Source organism: Panulirus ornatus, chromosome 13 (assembly GCF_036320965.1).
Source record: "Panulirus ornatus isolate Po-2019 chromosome 13, ASM3632096v1, whole genome shotgun sequence".
NCBI lineage: Eukaryota > Metazoa > Arthropoda > Malacostraca > Decapoda > Palinuridae > Panulirus > Panulirus ornatus.
Window position 1 is genome coordinate 1,719,176 of NC_092236.1, and position 19,106 is coordinate 1,738,281.

Below are 19,106 nucleotides of genomic sequence, written 5' to 3' on the forward strand. Positions count from 1 at the left end.
AAACAAAGGAAGGCAAGAGAGACGATACTAGAGTTAAAAGGGCTAAGTTACGGTGAGCCATAAATCTATCGAACATGGAAGAGAGAAGAGAAAGCGGCTCCAATTTTAAAGTTCATTAGAGAGTTTAACTATATCAATTGTAAACAGCTGCAGAGATGGACAAACCAGAAGCCATAATGGAAGATGCGCAAGAGACTTGTTGAAGACGAACTTGTGTAGCATCAGTGTTGGAGGAGCGGATTAAGCTAAGTATTGAAACGATGATACTCTATATATATCTGAAAAGCTGTATGACAGAAAGTTCAGCTCCACGGGTGTCAAACCACTTCCTCATGCTGAACAATAAGTAATCAAAAACAAGTAATCACACAAACACACACACACACACACACACACACACACACACACAGTGAGGCAGAGGAACAGGCCCAGGTGACCTCGTAGTGATGGTCTTCTCGTCCATGACACACTCACTGCCTCCTTGCCTGTCACCGACTGTCTACTGAACACCAGCTCGGCATTCATCCAGCCCGTCCTCTGTCTGTCCTCTGGAGCAGCGTATCCTTCAACCCATATTGTTATCCTAAGTAAAGGACCTCATGAAGAGCGCCACCTCCAGATACCCGGGCCGGCCCTGACGTACACCGGTCACAGAGGCTGGCTCGCTCCGATAACATCTGTCGCACCGGTGGCTCCGACGGCCGCCAGTTGACTAAACAATCTCTGAGGCGACACCAACTCTGCCTAGTGATCCTGGTGACCGACGGTGCCTGTGAGGGTGAATCTTGGTACGTGTACCGTTAATTATTGTGCTTGTGCTGGTGACTGGTGGCTCGAGGTGCTTGTGTTGGTGTTTCTAGTCACTGATAATGCTACTGGTGTTGATACTGGTGATTTATGATATCAGTTCTGGCGATATACTGTGCTGGCGGGGGTATGAGGTTACTGATGTGCTGTGGTTCTGATTCAGGGACACAGATGCGCTGTGGTAGTGATGATGTGGAGACATTGATATGTGATGGTTGTTGTGGTGGTAATGGTGTAGGGAGAATGTTGTACTGTGGTAGTGATGGTTGTGGTAATGGGGGACGTTAGAGCATTGTGGCGCTGATATGCTATGGTGCAGAAACTGATCTGATGTGGTGATGGTGGTGTACGGATACTGCTTTGTTGCTGTGGTGGAGGTGTAAGGAAAGTGATGTGCTGTGATGATGCTGCCTGTTGGAACAGTGTTGTATTGCGGTGATGGGGGGAAATTACTTTGCTGTGGTGGTGGTTGCTTGAGGATACATCTTTAGTGCAGTGGTTGTGGTCAACTTGTTGATGTGTGTTAGTTTCTTAAGACGTCCTTCAGCAGACGTTTGACGGCGGTTTGCAAGGGGGTGGAAAGGGGTGGAAGGGGGCAGACATACACAGGATGAGTTACAAATGATATTCCTTACAGAATTGTTTTCGTTATAGACTGACCGCACGGAGCAGCAGTAGCAGGCCGCGGATGGCCGGGCTCTGTTTAGTTAAGGTCATCGCAAAACTTTCGGAGAAAATGCTCAAATGAGCCAAGCCGACCACACCACAGGACACACGATTAAGGTTTGCGCTACAAGTTCAAAATTTTGTTCGCTGAATTTTTTCTTCACCGGTACGATGTTTCATACATGTACCGTACTGGTCCCTGTATACTTACAAGTGCTTTACTTATATGTTTGGTATTCGTATATGTTTCTGATTCATGTATGTTTCGGTTTATGTATGTTTAGGGTTTAGGTAGTTTCGATATCTATATACTTTTATGTGTTTATCAATACTTGGTGTGTATATAGAAATCTTGTACGTTTAGGATTTATATACGTAAGGAAAAAATGTTTTTCTGGGAGTTATGAATGTTCTGGGTATTTGTATGTTTGGGATTTGTGTATGTTTGTCTGAGACTTTTGATATGTTTGTCCAGTATTCAGAGGAAGTAGACTATCGACACAAACTAACTTAGAGATGCTCTCTACACCATCCATCTGATATCATATATGCATGATAAGCTCTTAACTTGTGATCCATCCACCCAGAGCCAAGACTAAGTAGTCTCCGGTCTCAAGACTCATCCAGGACCAAAGATTCTCCTCCTGCCGCAGGACACAATCAGCATAAAGGAGTTTCCTCCTGCCGAAGGAAACAGCCAAGACCACAGCCTCTTCCTCCCGCAAGACAGCTAGGCCCAAGAAGTCTCCTCCCACATGACGCCTGACAACTGACGTGAACCGTCTGCCGGCCGGAATGTCGCCTCTGATTGGATAGCTTTCGTAAACGCTGACCAATAACATAACGAGAGATAAGAAATGACCTGAAGTGATCTGGCCGTACCCAGAAAAGGGCGTGGCTGATCGCCTGGCCCTGCCATCTCCACTGATAAGATAAGATCTTCCAGATTTATTCTAATGGCTAAATTTGTTTTATATGAACTTTCACAGTTCTCTGAAAATATAATCAGAATAAAAGAGAAAGCAAAGCAATAATTATTCTTGTAATGAAGTTTGTCTTGCTGCTTATGATCCAAAGTGTTATATACTTTTTGATTATTTGTTTTATTAATGAAATGGTTTTCTTCATGGAAACATATGAAACTTTTTAACAGTCTGACGTTATTCTCATAATGATGGCCTCTTCCTCTCCTGACCTATTCTCTCAGCGTTAACAACGCACTAAACTGTGCCAAAAGGATGAAATATAACCAGATATCCACTAAGGGAATCGTGATTGTGACTTCTGGATCGAAACTGCTCTACCTTTGAGCCAACATATTGACTTCCAAAGACCCGTTGTTTCTCAAACATGTGGCTGAAACACACACACACACACACACACACACACACATGCATGATTATTTGTATATACATATATTTCGTTTTTTCTTACTTGATCGCTGTTTTCCATGTTAGTGAGGTAATGTCAGGCAATGACGAATGGCCGCTTCTGCTTATATCCATTCTCTGGCCACTCTGTGTAATGCACCGCCACCACAGCTCCCAACGGATCCCCGGTGACAAACAATGAAATATATGACGTTACAAATACCGTATCTACTTTTCGTATCATAAAGAATGAGATAAATGAGCAAAAAGTATATCAAATTTAACGATTCGTAGAAAAACAAAATCCAAACCAGATGTAAGATTATCCATCCCCCAGCGTTGTGAGGGAGCAGCAGCACAAGCTGGTCCAGGCCTGGGCCAGCCTCCAACACCCAGAGCCATGCTTAGTCCCGACACAATTTACATATATCCCTCTTGTCTTGACCTTCTTGGGAAGTTTGGCATCAGTCGAGACGAGATAAGGCTGGAGGGTCGGCATGGGGGCAAGCCTCTTTCTTGTGTTCTGTTTCTTTGTATTTACCTTTTGGAAGGATATGAACGTTCATATAGGAAGTTGGTCATGAAATGTATCATTTCACCGTGGTTTATTGCGTCATCATTCTTGCGACACAGATCACTTTCCTGAAGATAAGTCAGTGACGTTGTTGGGCTGGATTCCTCCTCGACAAAGTTGTTCTTCTAAGGCTACTTATAAAGTAGTCAAACATCGATGGCTGTGTCATGGAAAAACCAACATCTTCGAAGGCGGCCCTAAAACAGCGCGTGCAGTAGTCAGATGTCTCGTAATTGGCACTTTGTAAAGTGTTCTAGCTGGACATCCAGAAGATACTAATATATCCTTGGCTACGACGAAGACCTCAGAAGGGAGTCGATACAGCTTGCACCTGGAGGGGAATATTGAGTTCCAAGCGAGAATTAGATTTCACATAGATATCCAATGTAATTAGAATCTTCAGCCCTGTGACCTCTATGGCTCGAGTGTCGAAGGCAAAGCATATGAGTAGTGAGCTGGCGTGCTAGTTATTCGCGATGGTCATGAGTGAAAGAAATTTGGACTTTTCTACATATCCGTTACATGTGAGCTCACATATGACCTAGTTTGGAAATGAAACTCCTCAAGCAAGAAAGTTTAGACTGCTTTATCTGAACAGGACAGTCTCAAAACTTTGTGGAGCTCTTTCCCAATGTTTTCCTTACGATTCAGTAAAATTTCATCTTAAAAACAGGAAATGCACATAGTCGCAGTAAGGGAAAGGGCAGACGACAGAGAAGTAGTTTAACTGAGCAAAGACAAATGCAGAAGTCTTCATGGTCGTCGGCGATAAACAAATGACCAAGTGTTTGTAACTTGTTTATGTTTTGAAGGCCACTGGAATCACATCCGAAATCGCTACAGTTCCAGTTGTTCTCTCGTGTTGTCAACCCCTGTCACAGCTGGGCTACGATGTAGCAAGAAGGGATGACAGCAGGTACTGAAACGCTCCTCGCCTGACTCAAACCTTAAGCCCTCATACTTGCTGAGTCACGGAACGTTGACCCCATACACTCCACCAGGAAGTCTTACCTAAAGTAGGAAAAAATTTCTATACGTGTCAGTAGGAGAACCTAATGGTTCTAATTAGTCACATAGCTTGAGAGATTATTACCATTGTTTAAAGTAGCAGAGATTCCGCGGAATTATCACTTTGCTTTTTCATCTTTAAGTTAAATCAGATGAATATAACTTAAAGCAATGTTCTGTCTGTCTTTGCATAAAAAAGATACGTTTAAGTATATATCTAAGATACTTGCAAAGTATATATCTAAGATACGTGCAAAGCACATATCTAAGATACGCGCAAAGTATATATCTAAGAGACTTTACATTTGACTAAAATTCAGTAAAAGATCTTGTTGCCCAAAATCGAAAATTATTAATTCACAGCAACTGAAATTACCTAATCCTTTAACTATCTTGTCTTTTGATCAAAATTAGTGAAGGACCTCGAAACTCACATGTACATAAGTTTTCAAAGATGATAGATATGCAAATCTTCATACATCAATATGACAGCAGTTTGACCTCGATCCCATGTGCTAAATATCCTTCTACATGCAAAATTCTAAATAGTAAAAAGAAAAAAAGTAATGTTGCTACGTATCTCTTGAGATGAAGTAGACGAACACATCACATTGCTCAGGATGATAACCAAGCCATATTGCTCAGGATGATAACCAAGCCATATTGCTCAGGATGATAACCAAGCCATATTGCTCAGGATGATAACCAAGGCATATTGCTCAGGATGATAACCAAGCCATATTGCTCAGGATGATAACCAAGGCATATTGCTCAGGATGATAATCCAACCATTATGTTCAGAGCAGCGTGAGACTACTGATGTGAGGCATGACTGTAGTAAATATATGTTTCCATATGATCTACGTCCAGAACAACACTGTCGTGGTGGCCAGCACCAGATGCAAGGTCAACCATCACTGAGCTCGGAGCGCTGGTCGACCGACAAAGTTCTGGATCGATCGCGTGGGTACAAAAGGCCTGTTGTTTGCGTTGGAAACCGTAGGAGCCATTACCATGTCCAGCTGCTAATTTCCTGGGGTTGTATTACTGATAATAACCCTTTTTCTCCGGCAATGAATTGAGCATCAGATCTCCCCTCGGACGTTCGAATGAATGGCTTGTTTTGGTGTCTGCTGACACTTGGAGAAGATTTTGTCATATTAGATGCTTCGTCAATCGCCAGAGGCGTTGTTCTTTTACTTTGTGTTAAGGAGAGGAAATATGTTATTCTCTATGTTACTTGACAAAGTACGACCATCTGAATGTCCCAATCAAGGCCATCTCATTAACAATATATACATACATATATATATATATATATATATATATATATATATATATATATATATATATATATATATATATATATATATATATATATATATATATATATATATATATATCTTTTCTTTCTTTCAAACTATTCGCCATTTCCCGCATTAGCGAGGTAGCTCTAAGAACAGAGGACTGGGCCTTTGAGGGAATACCCTCACCTGGCCCAATTTTCTGTTCCTTCTTTTGGAAAATTAAAAAAAAACGAGAGGGGAGGATTTCCAGCCCCCCGCTCCCTCCCCTTTTAGTCGCCTTCTACGACACGCAGGGAATACATGGGAAGTGTTCATTCTCCCCTATCCCAAGGGATAATATATATATATATATATATATATATATATATATATATATATATATATATATATTTTTTTTTTTTCATACTATTCGCCATTTCCCGCGATAGCGAGGTAGCGTTAAGAACAGAGGACTGGGCCTTTGAGGGAATATCCTCACCTGGCCCCCTTCTCTGTTCCTTCTTTTGGAAAATTAAAAAAAAACGAGAGGGGAGGATTTCCAGCCCCACGCTCCCTTCCCTTTTAGTCGCCTTCTACGACACGCAGGGAATACGTGGGAAGTATTCTTTCTCCCCTATCTCCAGGGATATATATATATATATATATATATATATATATATATATATATATATATATATATATATTTGTTTATGGATGGGGTTGTTAGGGAGGTGAATGCAAGAGTTTTGGAAAGAGGGGCAAGTATGAAGTCTGTTGGGGATGAGAGAGCTTGGGAAGTGAGTCAGTTGTTGTTCGCTGATGATACAGCGCTGGTGGCTGATTCATGTGAGAAACTGCAGAAGCTAGTGACTGAGTTTGGTAAAGTGTGTGAAAGAAGAAAGTTAAGAGTAAATGTGAATAAGAGCAAGGTTATTAGGTACAGTAGGGTTGAGGGTCAAGTCAATTGGGAGGTGAGTTTGAATGGAGAAAAACTGGAGGAAGTAAAGTGTTTTAGATATCTGGGAGTGGATCTGGCAGCGGATGGAACCATGGAAGCGGAAGTGGATCATAGGGTGGGGGAGGGGGAGAAAATTCTGGGAGCCTTGAAGAATGTGTGGAAGTCGAGAACATTATCTCGGAAAGCAAAAATGGGTATGTTTGAAGGAATAGTGGTTCCAACAATGTTGTATGGTTGCGAGGCGTGGACTATGGATAGAGTTGTGCGCAGGAGGATGGATGTGCTGGAAATGAGATGTTTGAGGACAATGTGTGGTGTGAGGTGGTTTGATCGAGTAAGTAACGTAAGGGTAAGAGAGATGTGTGGAAATAAAAAGAGCGTGGTTGAGAGAGCAGAAGAGGGTGTTTTGAAATGGTTTGGGCATATGGAGAGAATGAGTGAGGAAAGATTGACCAAGAGGATATATGTGTCGGAGGTGGAGGGAACGAGGAGAAGAGGGAGACCAAATTGGAGGTGGAAAGATGGAGTGAAAAATATTTTGTGTGATCGGGGCCTGAACATGCAGGAGGGTGAAAGGAGGGCAAGGAATAGAGTGAATTGGATCGATGTGGTATACCGGGGTTGACGTGCTGTCAGTGGATTGAATCAGGGCATGTGAAGCGTCTGGGGTAAACCATGGAAAGCTGTGTAGGTATGTATATTTGCGTGTGTGGACGTATGTATATACATGTGTATGGGGGTGGGTTGGGCCATTTCTTTCGTCTGTTTCCTTGCGCTACCTCGCAAACGCGGGAGACAGCGAAAAAAAAAAATATATATATATATATATATATATATATATATATATATATATATATATATATATATATATATATATATTACTAACATGTTACCACTAGCACTAGCAACAAAGCCACTTCCTCTAATCATCCTTATCCTACCGCTACATCTCTATGAAGATCCTAATTTATTCAGTCAGTCAAATTATCTGGTACCTGTCAATTTGACCCGTCACCGGAAGCGGCAGGTGACCCGGCCGCAGCTCTTCATTCCTGCCAACACCAGTAGTTGACCTATTAGCATATCTACTTCAGTCATCTGTTCCCAGCAAATCCTACACATCCTGCTGGTTTTTGCATCTTTTGGTTTGGTTATATTAATAGGTCTCACCATAGTAGTGTTGTCACTAGCGGGATGTATGGGGGTGTTGTCACTGTTAGGATGCATGGTGGTGTTGTCACTGCTTGAATGTATTGTAGAAAAGTTAGGGTATATGGTAGTGTTGCCACTACTGTGGCACAATGATAATGATAAGTAACATTTACTAAGATAAACATAATTGCTGATAACTATATGAAAATAGAAATTAGAAAAAAAAATGATGATTCATTGATATCATTGTTAATGGACCGATCACAACTTGTTGATTTACCAGAAAAACTTTCTTGTTGATAAAAAGGATAACTGACCACCGGTCCCTTCCTTTCTCTCTCTTACAGGAGACCGTACAGGGGACCGTACAGGGGATGTTACAGGGGATGCTACAGGTACTGCACAGAACACCGTACGTGGAATCGTACAGGTGACCGCGCTGAGGACACTACAGTAACCCGTACAGGGAACCGTATAGAAGACCATTTTGTTCCGTTACCACAAATGTGTACAATGAAGGCTGTATTGATGCTGATGTTAACAGTGACTGACGCAACCTGTCTTTTCTCTGATTAACAACACTGATTATGGATGGCATCTGTTTGGGAGATAAGGAGCAGGGAGAAATAACTACTAGTAGGAGGGAGAGTGAGGGAGTGTAACGGTAGTACAGTATGTGAAAATAGGAGAGGGAGAGGTAAGGCTTCATTGGAGCGACCGACGCCCAACTGTTATACACAGTGGAGGGGACGTGTTCAGCCCTGGTGCTCTGGTAAACTTAATGAGTGCAGCAGAGATGATACATTCTCAATGTAGGGAAGGTCAACCTATCATGCTTTCCTTCATAACCATTTGACTGTATAGTTGAAATTTATTAAGTCTATAAGTACTGTGGTTATCTTATCATTGCCTGATGTTACTATGTGTGTCACGTCCTTAGTGATTTATGATCTGGAAACCGTACTCTATCATTTGAATCCGTGTAACTTCACGTGAAGACCTTCATCTCCATTAATATGTGCCTGTGTCTTTCAGTCCGTCCCGAAGCACCAGGAGCCCTCCTCCCACACTTCACACCATCACAGGTAAGTTCTGTTCCTTTTGGATTCTTTTGTATCATCCTGTTTCCCCCATTATCATCATTTTTTTAGTATTCCAAATATCTGTGAGAACCTTCTTACAAGTTAGAAACTTAGACATTCATTCGTTAATGCTTCTGTTCTGTATTTCGTCACATTTACAACTAATGAATATGTTCATTTACACACCCTCACCTTCCGTTCGTGATTTACTATTCGTGGATCATGTTCAATCCTTTATACATGATGTGTAACTTTATCACCCTAATATTCATCATCTGTTTCTTATACACGCATATACAACATAACTGTCATTTATGATTTACTTATGTCTTTCCAAATAACGTTCTTCTGTTACAGCTTTGATCCGTAACCTTAAGTGTAACGTTGCTTATATACATTTTCTGCGCATTTATCGGAAACATTCATGAAATTTCCTACACATATACATTGTTGCTTATACTGATACAGGTCAAGTGGAGGTTTTGCTCTCTTTTCATATATTTCCCGTCTTTGGCGGCAACATTCTCACCTGGACACACTCCTACACCAGCCAACAGCCACAACATCCCTACTATTCACCAAAGTTCTCACGTGTTGAAGTGACAATCACAAGTTATTTCCCCACGAGAAAGTGTATGAGATACAGGGAATGAAAAACATTTTCATTGCCTTTAATTTGTCATCTTATAGACAACGTATTCCAGAACTAATCGTCTGATCATTTATGTATTTGTGTGACAAAAAATCAAATTAGTAAAACCACTATGACTTAGTTCACATTCACAAACATTCATTAACATATCTACTTCCATATTCATCCATTCATTATTCATATCCTAAACATAGCACCAAGTTACCAACAGACTCATTATTCTATCTATCAGTTAATGAAATGCTTATCTCTCCCACAAGCAAATCAATCATCAACCCTAAAATTAGACTTTCGATCTATCCACATCTCCCAACCCATCGCCCAGGTCACATCTAGGGACCATGGAACAGGGGGGGGTCCCTCCTGTGTCTGGGCTGGAAATGTCCTAGATGTGGCATGATAAGGTAATCCCAGGACCACGTGCCCCCCCCCCCCCTCTCTCTCTCTCTCTCTCTCTCTCTCTCTCTCTCTCTCTCTCTCTCTCTCTCTCTCTCTCTCTCTCTCTCTCTCTCTCTCTCTCTCTCTCTCTCTCTCTCTCTCTAGGTAATACTTGACAGCTTGCAAAACACATGACTCATTCACAGTAACCCTGCCACGATTTATGTATCTTCCTTTCTATTTGCTTATCTTAGTATTTATCAACTTAACGATCTTTCTATCTATCTATCAGTCACATTCTTCAAGGGTAACTTAAATCTTCTTGCCTGTTCGGTGCTTTCACTGACAATCACTCAATAGCAATAAACCCTTAAAATGCTGAATGAAATATAATCTTATCATCAAGATATTCAGAAATCGTTGATCCTGCCGCTCCTGTACGTATCTCTGCCGCTGAGTCCAGGGATTTATCTGGTCTTTGGCGTCGCCAGCAGGAGGCTGGTCCTCGCACTGGTGATTTCACCTCCTTTCATGAGCTTAAAGAGGGAGAGTTGGGAGAGTAGGAAGTGTGGAGAGGGAGGTAGGGGTTATGTGGAGGTCGAGGAAAGAAATAAGAAATAAGAGAATAAGGGGAGGAGGGGAAGAGCTGGAAGAGGAGGTGTGGATGAGGAATGGAGTGAGAGAACAAGGAATGAAAAAAAGTTTGATAAAAGTTAAACGTTCGGAGAAATGGAGGGAGTGAGGAAGGAGGAAGAGGCTAGTGAGGACGTAGGAGTGATGAGAGAGTACACTGGAATACATAGTAGCGTATGACAAAGGCAGATGAGCAAAGTTCGGGCGCATTAAAAGGTAAGAAAGTAGCTACGATTGAAGTCCACGTAATACAGAGTAAATACCAAGATCTGGAAATGATGTAGGGAAGCAGGAAAGGAAAGCATACTCTGATCTGACGACAACTGCTGGGGAAGAACTTCACACGTTACTATGTTAAGCGAAAAAGTTAGAGCATGTGAATATCGTCCTGTCACTCTCGAACATGTTTAAAGGTTAATGAATACTGTTTTAGATGTACTTACTGATAGCCTTCGCATTAATGATATCTGACAATACTTTACTCAAATTCTTTATATTTGGATGGAGAAGGTGATGGAAAGGAAGCTATGGAGTGAGGGAGGGTGAGAGTGAGGGAATGGGGGAGAGTGACATCTTGTGACGTCCTTCTTGACGTCATCACGGTCACTCCTGAACTCTTTGTAAATTCTCCTCAAACATTTTCCTGTGTCGTGTGTTCGTCTGTATCATGAGTTCGGTTGACTGACCGTCTCTGTGAACTAGTAAGATGCCATGTACTTGTATATCACATGCGACTTTTAGTGTGGGTATCATGGGCATGTGCGTTACATGTTCTAGTGAGTGCGATGTGTTTTAATGCTACACATTTGTTTTACCATAATTATACCTTTATATGTAGTCCTGATTTGTATAAAGCACGGTGTATGGTAATAGGTCTAAGACGTATGCCTCTTCAAAAGCTTTCCTATATCAAGTAGTGTGTAGCGTTAGTTCTTAAAATCTATATCGACTCGAATATAAAACAAGACTCTATCGTTCCTTGAGCTGGGAACTTTCTTACGCCAGGAGAATATGTTCGGTCACACGTAGCACATCTACACAGTACAGAGGTTGTAGCTGAGACTTATGTTAACATATCTACTGAATTATAATCAAGTGAACATACTTCATTCCCCTGATATGTGCCGCTGACGGTGTATGTAGGAGAGCCTGGTGTGTGGTGGACACCTGCTGTAGGAGAGCCTGGTGTGTGGTTCGACAGCTGCTGGATTCATTACAGCTGCAACTGGTTTTTCTGGGCCAGTTCAGCATCACAGACCAGTAACGAACGTTTTTCTGCCTGAACTTATGGTTTGATAGGAAATACAGCGAAGAGAAGATGAATCTCGTTGGCCAGGAAAGGTTAAAGTTTTCATGTCCTGCATTCATTTTGGTCATAAATATGATTAACAACAGATGACAAACATTTAACAAGACTGTATCTAAATAAAGCGTTTTAACCGAATGATTAAGATTCGAGCTGTTACTTCTGGGTTAGTTATGTACTAAGGCCACCAGATCTGCGCTGTTGTTTCAAGTAGCCTGCCTGCTTGTGTCGAGCGTCAGGTTGCTGAGGCTTCTGATCGAAAATAAGGAAGTATAATCACATTCATACCAAGATCGTGACCGGTGTCAAATTCCCATCATTTTCACGTGGAATCACAACTTGTTCTCACATTTCATCGTTTACGACTTAACACTAACTTCAGACGCCTGGATGTTGTGTTATATCCAGGTTGTTCTGAGTTCCGGCACAGCTTTTCAGAAGCACTAGACTCTGCCACTCTCCTCCACTCTTGTCAAGACCTACATGTTGGTCCTGAATCTCGAGCCTGAAATGGTTCTTATTCACCCAAGCGACAATATACTCATCCCAGTCAACTACCCCTCGCAACAACTCATTCACTCCCGTATAGCATCCATATTGCCCTTCAGCCGCTCGTAACTGTGTGTTGAAGGTGGCTCATCCACCTTCAGCCAGTCAATCCAACGCGTCACATCCAGATATACAGATATCCTTTGCCCATGAGACACCTGAAGGGTAATCAAAGTAAACTTCAAGGTCTTCCTCGATCCCGACTCTGGCAACACTAGGTCGCAAGGTGTCATTATGGATTGTGGGCCACACTGTGTGGGTCGCTGGGGCAGCTTATGGATTTTGCGATGTTGCATCATGAAATAGAGATGGGAGACCTTCCTCCTTGTAGCAGTGGAAGAAGATGAAAGGATGGGATAAGAGAAGCGTTGGCGTCAGTGTTTTGAGAAATATCATGGCATGGTAGAGTATTGAGGGAGATGAGAGATAGATAGATAGATAGATAGATAGATGAGAGAGAGAGAGAGAGAGAGAGAGAGAGAGAGAGAGAGAGAGAGAGAGAGAGAGAGAGAGAGAGAGAGAGAGAGAGAGAGAGAGAGAGAGAGAGAGAGAGAGACTGGACGAATAAAGGAATAAGTGTACGCGAGAGGACGATGAAATAGCCGAATGGAAATGGGAGTAAGGAGGAAGAGAAAGAAATGGAAAAGAAATTTCATTTGTACTCTCTGGAAGGATGACATAAATGGTAAAGTATGCAAGAAACATGATCCAAGTATTGTTTGCACGAGTCCAGGCTGCCAGGTTATCTCTGAACTGTGATGATAGGTCTCATGTTAGGAATTAAGTTTCACATTCATGCCAAGGTGGTCATGACACATAGTATCAACAGCTATGTAATTTTCTCTCTCTCTCTCTCTCTCTCTCTCTCTCTCTCTCTCTCTCTCTCTCTCTCTCTCTCTCTCTCTCTCTCTCTCTCTCTCTCTCTCTCTCTCTCTCTCTCTCTCTCTCTGGTGCATACCTTGATGCCTATCAGACAAGGAGTACGAAACACCATATGGAGCTTGTCGTTTACAGATGAAGAATGTAACCCGGTGACAAAATCTGAGTGGCGCATCTCGCTGGGGATGTTTGTAGTGGCTGCGTCGGCCGACAGATGGCGGGATAGTGCGAATGGCGATTGCAGACGGTGACGTGTTAAGCGATGTGTTTTTGTTTACCTTAACTCGTGGCTTAATATGTCAGGTATTTATGGAGATTGCTGAAGATTTCTCGTGATTGTTGACGATCTTTCATGATTGCTGGAAACTGTTATTGACTGTTGGAGGCTGCTGGGGTTTGTAGGGTCGACGTTGTTTGCTCACTTCAAAAAACTTAGTGTTCGACTTTATAGTCGTCTTGAAGGAGTTGAGAGTAGAAATGTTTTTGTGGAAATGAGTAGCTAATCATTAATCAGCCGCCCCTGTGTTGATGAGTGAATCATTTACTTTCATATCGTATCACCTATCTTACTATCTATCCATCTATCTAGCTAGCTAGCTATATAGATAGATGGATGGATGGATAGATAGATAGATATATAGATAAATCAATAGATCCTAGCAGACTCGGGTCTGAAGGCTTTCGTCTAATTGCTCCCAGACTACCCCCCCCCCCCCCAACACACCATCATTTCCTCTCCCCCACCCCCAGCCTTCCTGCATGTATGAGTATGTCCAATGCTACTTGTTTATAAACTCATTTTTTTCATGTATATGATTTCCATTTATGTATCTGACCTATGTACAATCGTTGTGTACTGATGTTCCACACACACACACACACACACACACACACACACACACACACACACACACACACACACACACACACACAAAATAACTTATATACATAAGGAAAACCAAACAGGTTTGTAAACATCCGTTTCTGTTGTGCGTAAGTCATATGAGACTTGTTAAATACCTAGGAATGAGAGAAAGTTACATAGATACACACCCTACACAGACCCAAGGTCCAAGCGAGGCGATCTGGCCGAGAGAGAGAGAGAGAGAGAGAGAGAGAGAGAGAGAGAGAGAGAGAGAGAGAGAGAGAGAGAGAGAGAGAGAGAGAGAGAGAGAGAGAGAGAGAGAGAGAGAGAGAGAGAGAGAGAGAGAGAGAGAGAGTTTGTAATGGGTATATAAAGGGAAGAAGTTGATGACTTGGTACGATGACAGAGGAAGTGAGGAAAGAAAGGCTAAAACAATACAGCAGTCACAGGAAGGTCAGGAGATAGGAAGAGCTTGGGCAGCGAGAGGAGAGGGTAGGACGAGAGAAGGAGCGCCCATGTGTAAATTATTCCTCTTGTCTTTTTGATTTACGCTAAAGGATGGGTAAACCCGACCTCGCCATAGAGTACCAGGACCTCCCTTCCTTTAACCATCTCGGCAGAATTTCCTCTTTGTTCAGACAGTTTCCAGAAAAGAGGAGGTAAACTCTATGTAGAATCAACCGGTCAAGTCCTGGGACAGGAGTACATCCCGGATTGTTCCACAGGGAGGCTGGACTCCCACAGAAGCCCTCCTGGAACATGGTCTCTTGCTGAGTCTGGAAGAATGGGCCCCATCCCAACACCTCCAGGACGACGCAACCCTTCCATTTGTTCCAGGATGGTCTTCCACCTCAGTGACACCTCGACACAGGGCTGAAAATCATGTTTCCAGCCACTTCTTCTGTTGGTCTCGTCTCCCTCGCATGTTGTGACAGTAAAGAATATTTGGAATGACAAAGGGACTGTGTACTTTGGTCGACATTTAAGACAGGCATGAATTTAACATTGAAATAACCATCTGCTCAGGACCATGAATTTCTCCGTCACCAGTGTTGGACCATTCCTCACCCAACAACTGCCTAATAGCAAAACATTACTCGACAAAAATGTAAGTTTTCTGTGATGGACCTGACAGCACCATCCGCCGCCTGATCCAACACCTTCCACAACTCTTACACACGGCAGAGGTTTACTGGCGGGCTTGAGGCTGGGACATCCGAGGGTGGAATGGGCGGGGGTCGAGGCTGGGTCACCCGGTGCTGGGGTGGGCAGGGGTTGAGGGTGAGGCACCCGGGGTTTGGGTAGATGGGGATTGAGACTGAGTCACCAAGAGTTGGATAGAAGGGGGTTGACGTTGGGACACTGGTGGTTGGGACGGATCGTGGCTCAGGTTAGGACACCCAGGGATGGATAGGCGGGGTTTGATACCACACGTTTAAAGCTGGGATTTCCCGGGATGTTGCAGAGGCTGACACTCCTATAAGTGCTGAGGACGTAGTGGATGATAGAGCATCTGCTCTTAACTGTCCCAGCCAGGCATGAACCAGGCGGCTCCTGGTGACATTTGTCTTGTTTACGTTCCCGGTGGGAGGCTCCGAGGTGTAGGGAAAGATACAGTTTTCAAAACGGCCCACCCTTGAGTTTGCAACGGCCACACCTATAGGAGAGGGAAAGTGAAGCAATATCACTGCGTAGGGAAAGCGGATCAAGTTTTGAAGGACGAGATGAAAGGATGAGTGAGTGAAAAATGCTTTGAGTTACACTGGCCTAAACATGCAGGTGGGTGTAATGTGTGAACGGGACAGAGTTAACTGAGGCGATGTGGTGTTCGGGGTGATGTGCTGCTAATGCACTGACCCAGAGCACATTCATCACCGAATGTCATTGTCATCAATAGTATCGTTTTTCTTTTAAATATTTGTGAAGTATAAAGACAGCTGTATTGCAGTATAATAGGCTTTGTCTTCCTTTTGTTATGTCAAGACGGAAGTTAGTTTGATGGGATCTAGGTGTTTAATTTTCCCTGTGAGGGGAGCCAGTAACAAGTTAGATTGAAGCTGATGAGCAATGTTCCTAACATAAGGGCAGATGTGGACCCTCTGAAAAGGTCATCTACACAAGAATGAATTTCTCGTGTTAACGTTGTTATTTTTTGTTATTGTAATCCTTTATGTTTGATCATCATCAGGACTAGCACTGATGCATGACACTTAATGAACAGATTACTTTCAGTCATTATATGTTATTGTATGCGTCTCTAAAGGCTCGAACTCAAGTTTGTAGCGATAACTGATAATGAGTCATCCACGTGAACCAGTGTGGCACGCTACTTGCGTGACCCCGTATAACATGCATATGGCGTGACCTTTGAGTGGTATGCATTTGGCCTGACCCCGTGTGGCCTGATTGTGGGGTAACCTTTGTAACCTGACTCGCATGTCTGACGTAACTCCGTGTGTTACATGACGAGTCACGGAACGCACGGTGTCGCTTATGCCTTCCCACTGGTGCCAGGTGCCAGGTGCCCCGCGGGGTCTTCCTGGCTAGTGGACGGAGGATGGGGGGGTGGGGGGTGGGGGTAAGGTATACCATATAATGGTATACTTCAAACAATCTGAGAGATGATTTGCATGGGTCACCGTGGGTCACATGGTTATTCATGACCCAGGCGGAAGGTTGATCGTTAACTATATAGATACACTAACATACTATAGACTATAATCTGACGGAGAATAAACTAATCTGAAATAACTTAACACAAGTTAGAATGATAAACGTAACATTATGTGACATATGATAACAAGACGTAACATAGATCAGCGAATGGTAATATGACTCACCGTGTCACAAGAAGATCCTGTAGCTTTACCCTGTTACACAATACACCATAACAATCATATAATAGAAATCGTCATAACACAACATAGCTTAACATACTACCATACAGAACGTGAATTACTTATGCTCACATACTATAGCATAGCATAACTCCTACCCCACTTTCCCTCCTCCTCCTCCTCCTCCCACGACCAGATAACACTGGAGCTGTGCCGGTCGCGTCCTAAACTAACTTACCGTAGCAGTAGAGTGGATTGATGTTTTTAAGGTTCTCAGGTGACTGTTGCTTTAGGAGGGTCGGCCGGATGTGACTGGTGGGGATGGTAGGCCCAAATGGGAAGAGTGGTGGATGGAGAGGAAAGAAAGGTGTGGAGTGAGCTCAGGGATAACGAGAGGAAGGGGAATTGAAGAAAAGGAAAAGGAGGATGGAAGAAAGGCAACAAAGGAGTGAGAGAAAGGAGGGGAAGAGAGCTGGTGATAGGCTCGAGAATGAGGAAAGAGACAGATGAGGTATAGGGTAGTGAGAGAGGCTGGCGGAAACACTGGGCGACGAGGAACGAAAAAGGGAAGGAAAAAGAACGGATGAAGAGGGGTAGCAGAAGGAATGACACTATGAGATATGAGAGAAAATATGTATAAACATACAAGAAGACATACCGTCAGAGAGAAAAAGGGATAAAGGATACAGAGGGGAGGAAAGAGAGAACGAATATCCACGAGATCAAGAGAAGAACAACTGAAAGAGAAACAAAAATTTGGCGACATGATCTGAGGAGAGCAGCATCGCGTGCAGCGGCTCAAGATGGAGTAAATAATAGCTTCCCCCATGTCGTCTTCCTTATCTTATATCTTTACGACATTGTTATTGGCTCACACCACACTAATGCTTTATTTATTTTCACCATTATAGTGAGAAGGGCAAAGAAATACTAATTCTTTTATTGTTTTAGTACACTCAGTCTAGACTTACAAACGAAGGAAGCGAGTCATTAATGAGATCATTCATATACACTCGTGGAGGAGATGAATACAAACCAGCGTCTCATGAGTATTAATCACTTTAGGTCCCACGAGACCTGGAATGTTATGAATGAGTGTGTGTGTGTGTGTGTGTGTGTGTGTGTGTGTGTGTGTGTGTGTGTGTGTGTGTGTGTGTGTGTGTGTGTGTGTGTGCCAAGGTCTCGTGCAGCGGCTGAACCAGCTGATGGTTGAGAATTTCATTGCCTGTGACGAGACAGATCGACTTCCCTACTGCCCCAGCCTGTCTCCTACCGACGTAGGACCTACTTCCCTGCTTTCCCGGGACATACATACCTCACTGCCGTCCTGAACCTACCTCACTACCATCCCTATACCATCCTGGACCCACTAAATTCAGGATGCTATTACTGTCCTCCAGCAGATACGTATTACATATTCTCAGGAGATATCATTGTCCTCTAGCAGATAATCCCGTTTTATACCTTCAGGTCTTCCATTATATGGCTTCCCCATGTACGCCCATGCACCTTCCTCATGTACACCCATGCACTTTCCCCATGTACCCTCCTGCTTCTTCCCCATGTACCCTCCTGCACCTTCCCCATGTACTCGTCTGCACCTTTCCTATGTAACCACTGAATTCCGCCTTATATGATAACAGTTTATTCTGTCTTGTTATCACCATTTCCCATTCACATGGGTTCGATCAAGTACAAACGCTCGTGATGCACATCTATGGGATTTGATTCTGCAGTACTGGGATCCCCAACGCAGCACCACAAGCTGGCGATGCTTGGTGCCCAGTAGCATCACTGATGTTAACAAAAGGTTCAAGTAAATGAATTAAGGATAGAATTTATCCTACTTAAGTGAAAAGTCTAAACTACTACATGTTCTGCACATATTTCAGAAGGAATCAGTTGTAGCAAAAGCCAAAAAAAAAAGGGAAAAACAATTCAACATACTGAGCCCAAGTTATATCAGCAGGATGGAGCAGTAGATGTCTCTACTTTAGCTCTAGTTAAACCAAAAACTAACCAGAACATGTAACATCAAATAACGGTAATATTCACAACAGTATTTACAGGAGTCTGGTCATAGATTTAGAAATACAATGCCTAC

General features: G+C 43.0%; 1 long non-coding RNA gene across 1 annotated transcript; it reads left to right on the forward strand.

Moving 5' to 3' along the window:
* The first annotated feature begins 307 nt into the window (after positions 1–307).
* On the forward strand, positions 308–2,594 carry LOC139752581 (uncharacterized). The gene is made up of 3 exons (XR_011713535.1): positions 308–788; positions 1,462–1,590; positions 2,061–2,594. It is a non-coding gene; the product is annotated as an uncharacterized lncRNA (long non-coding RNA).
* Positions 2,595–19,106: the final 16,512 nt, after the last annotated feature.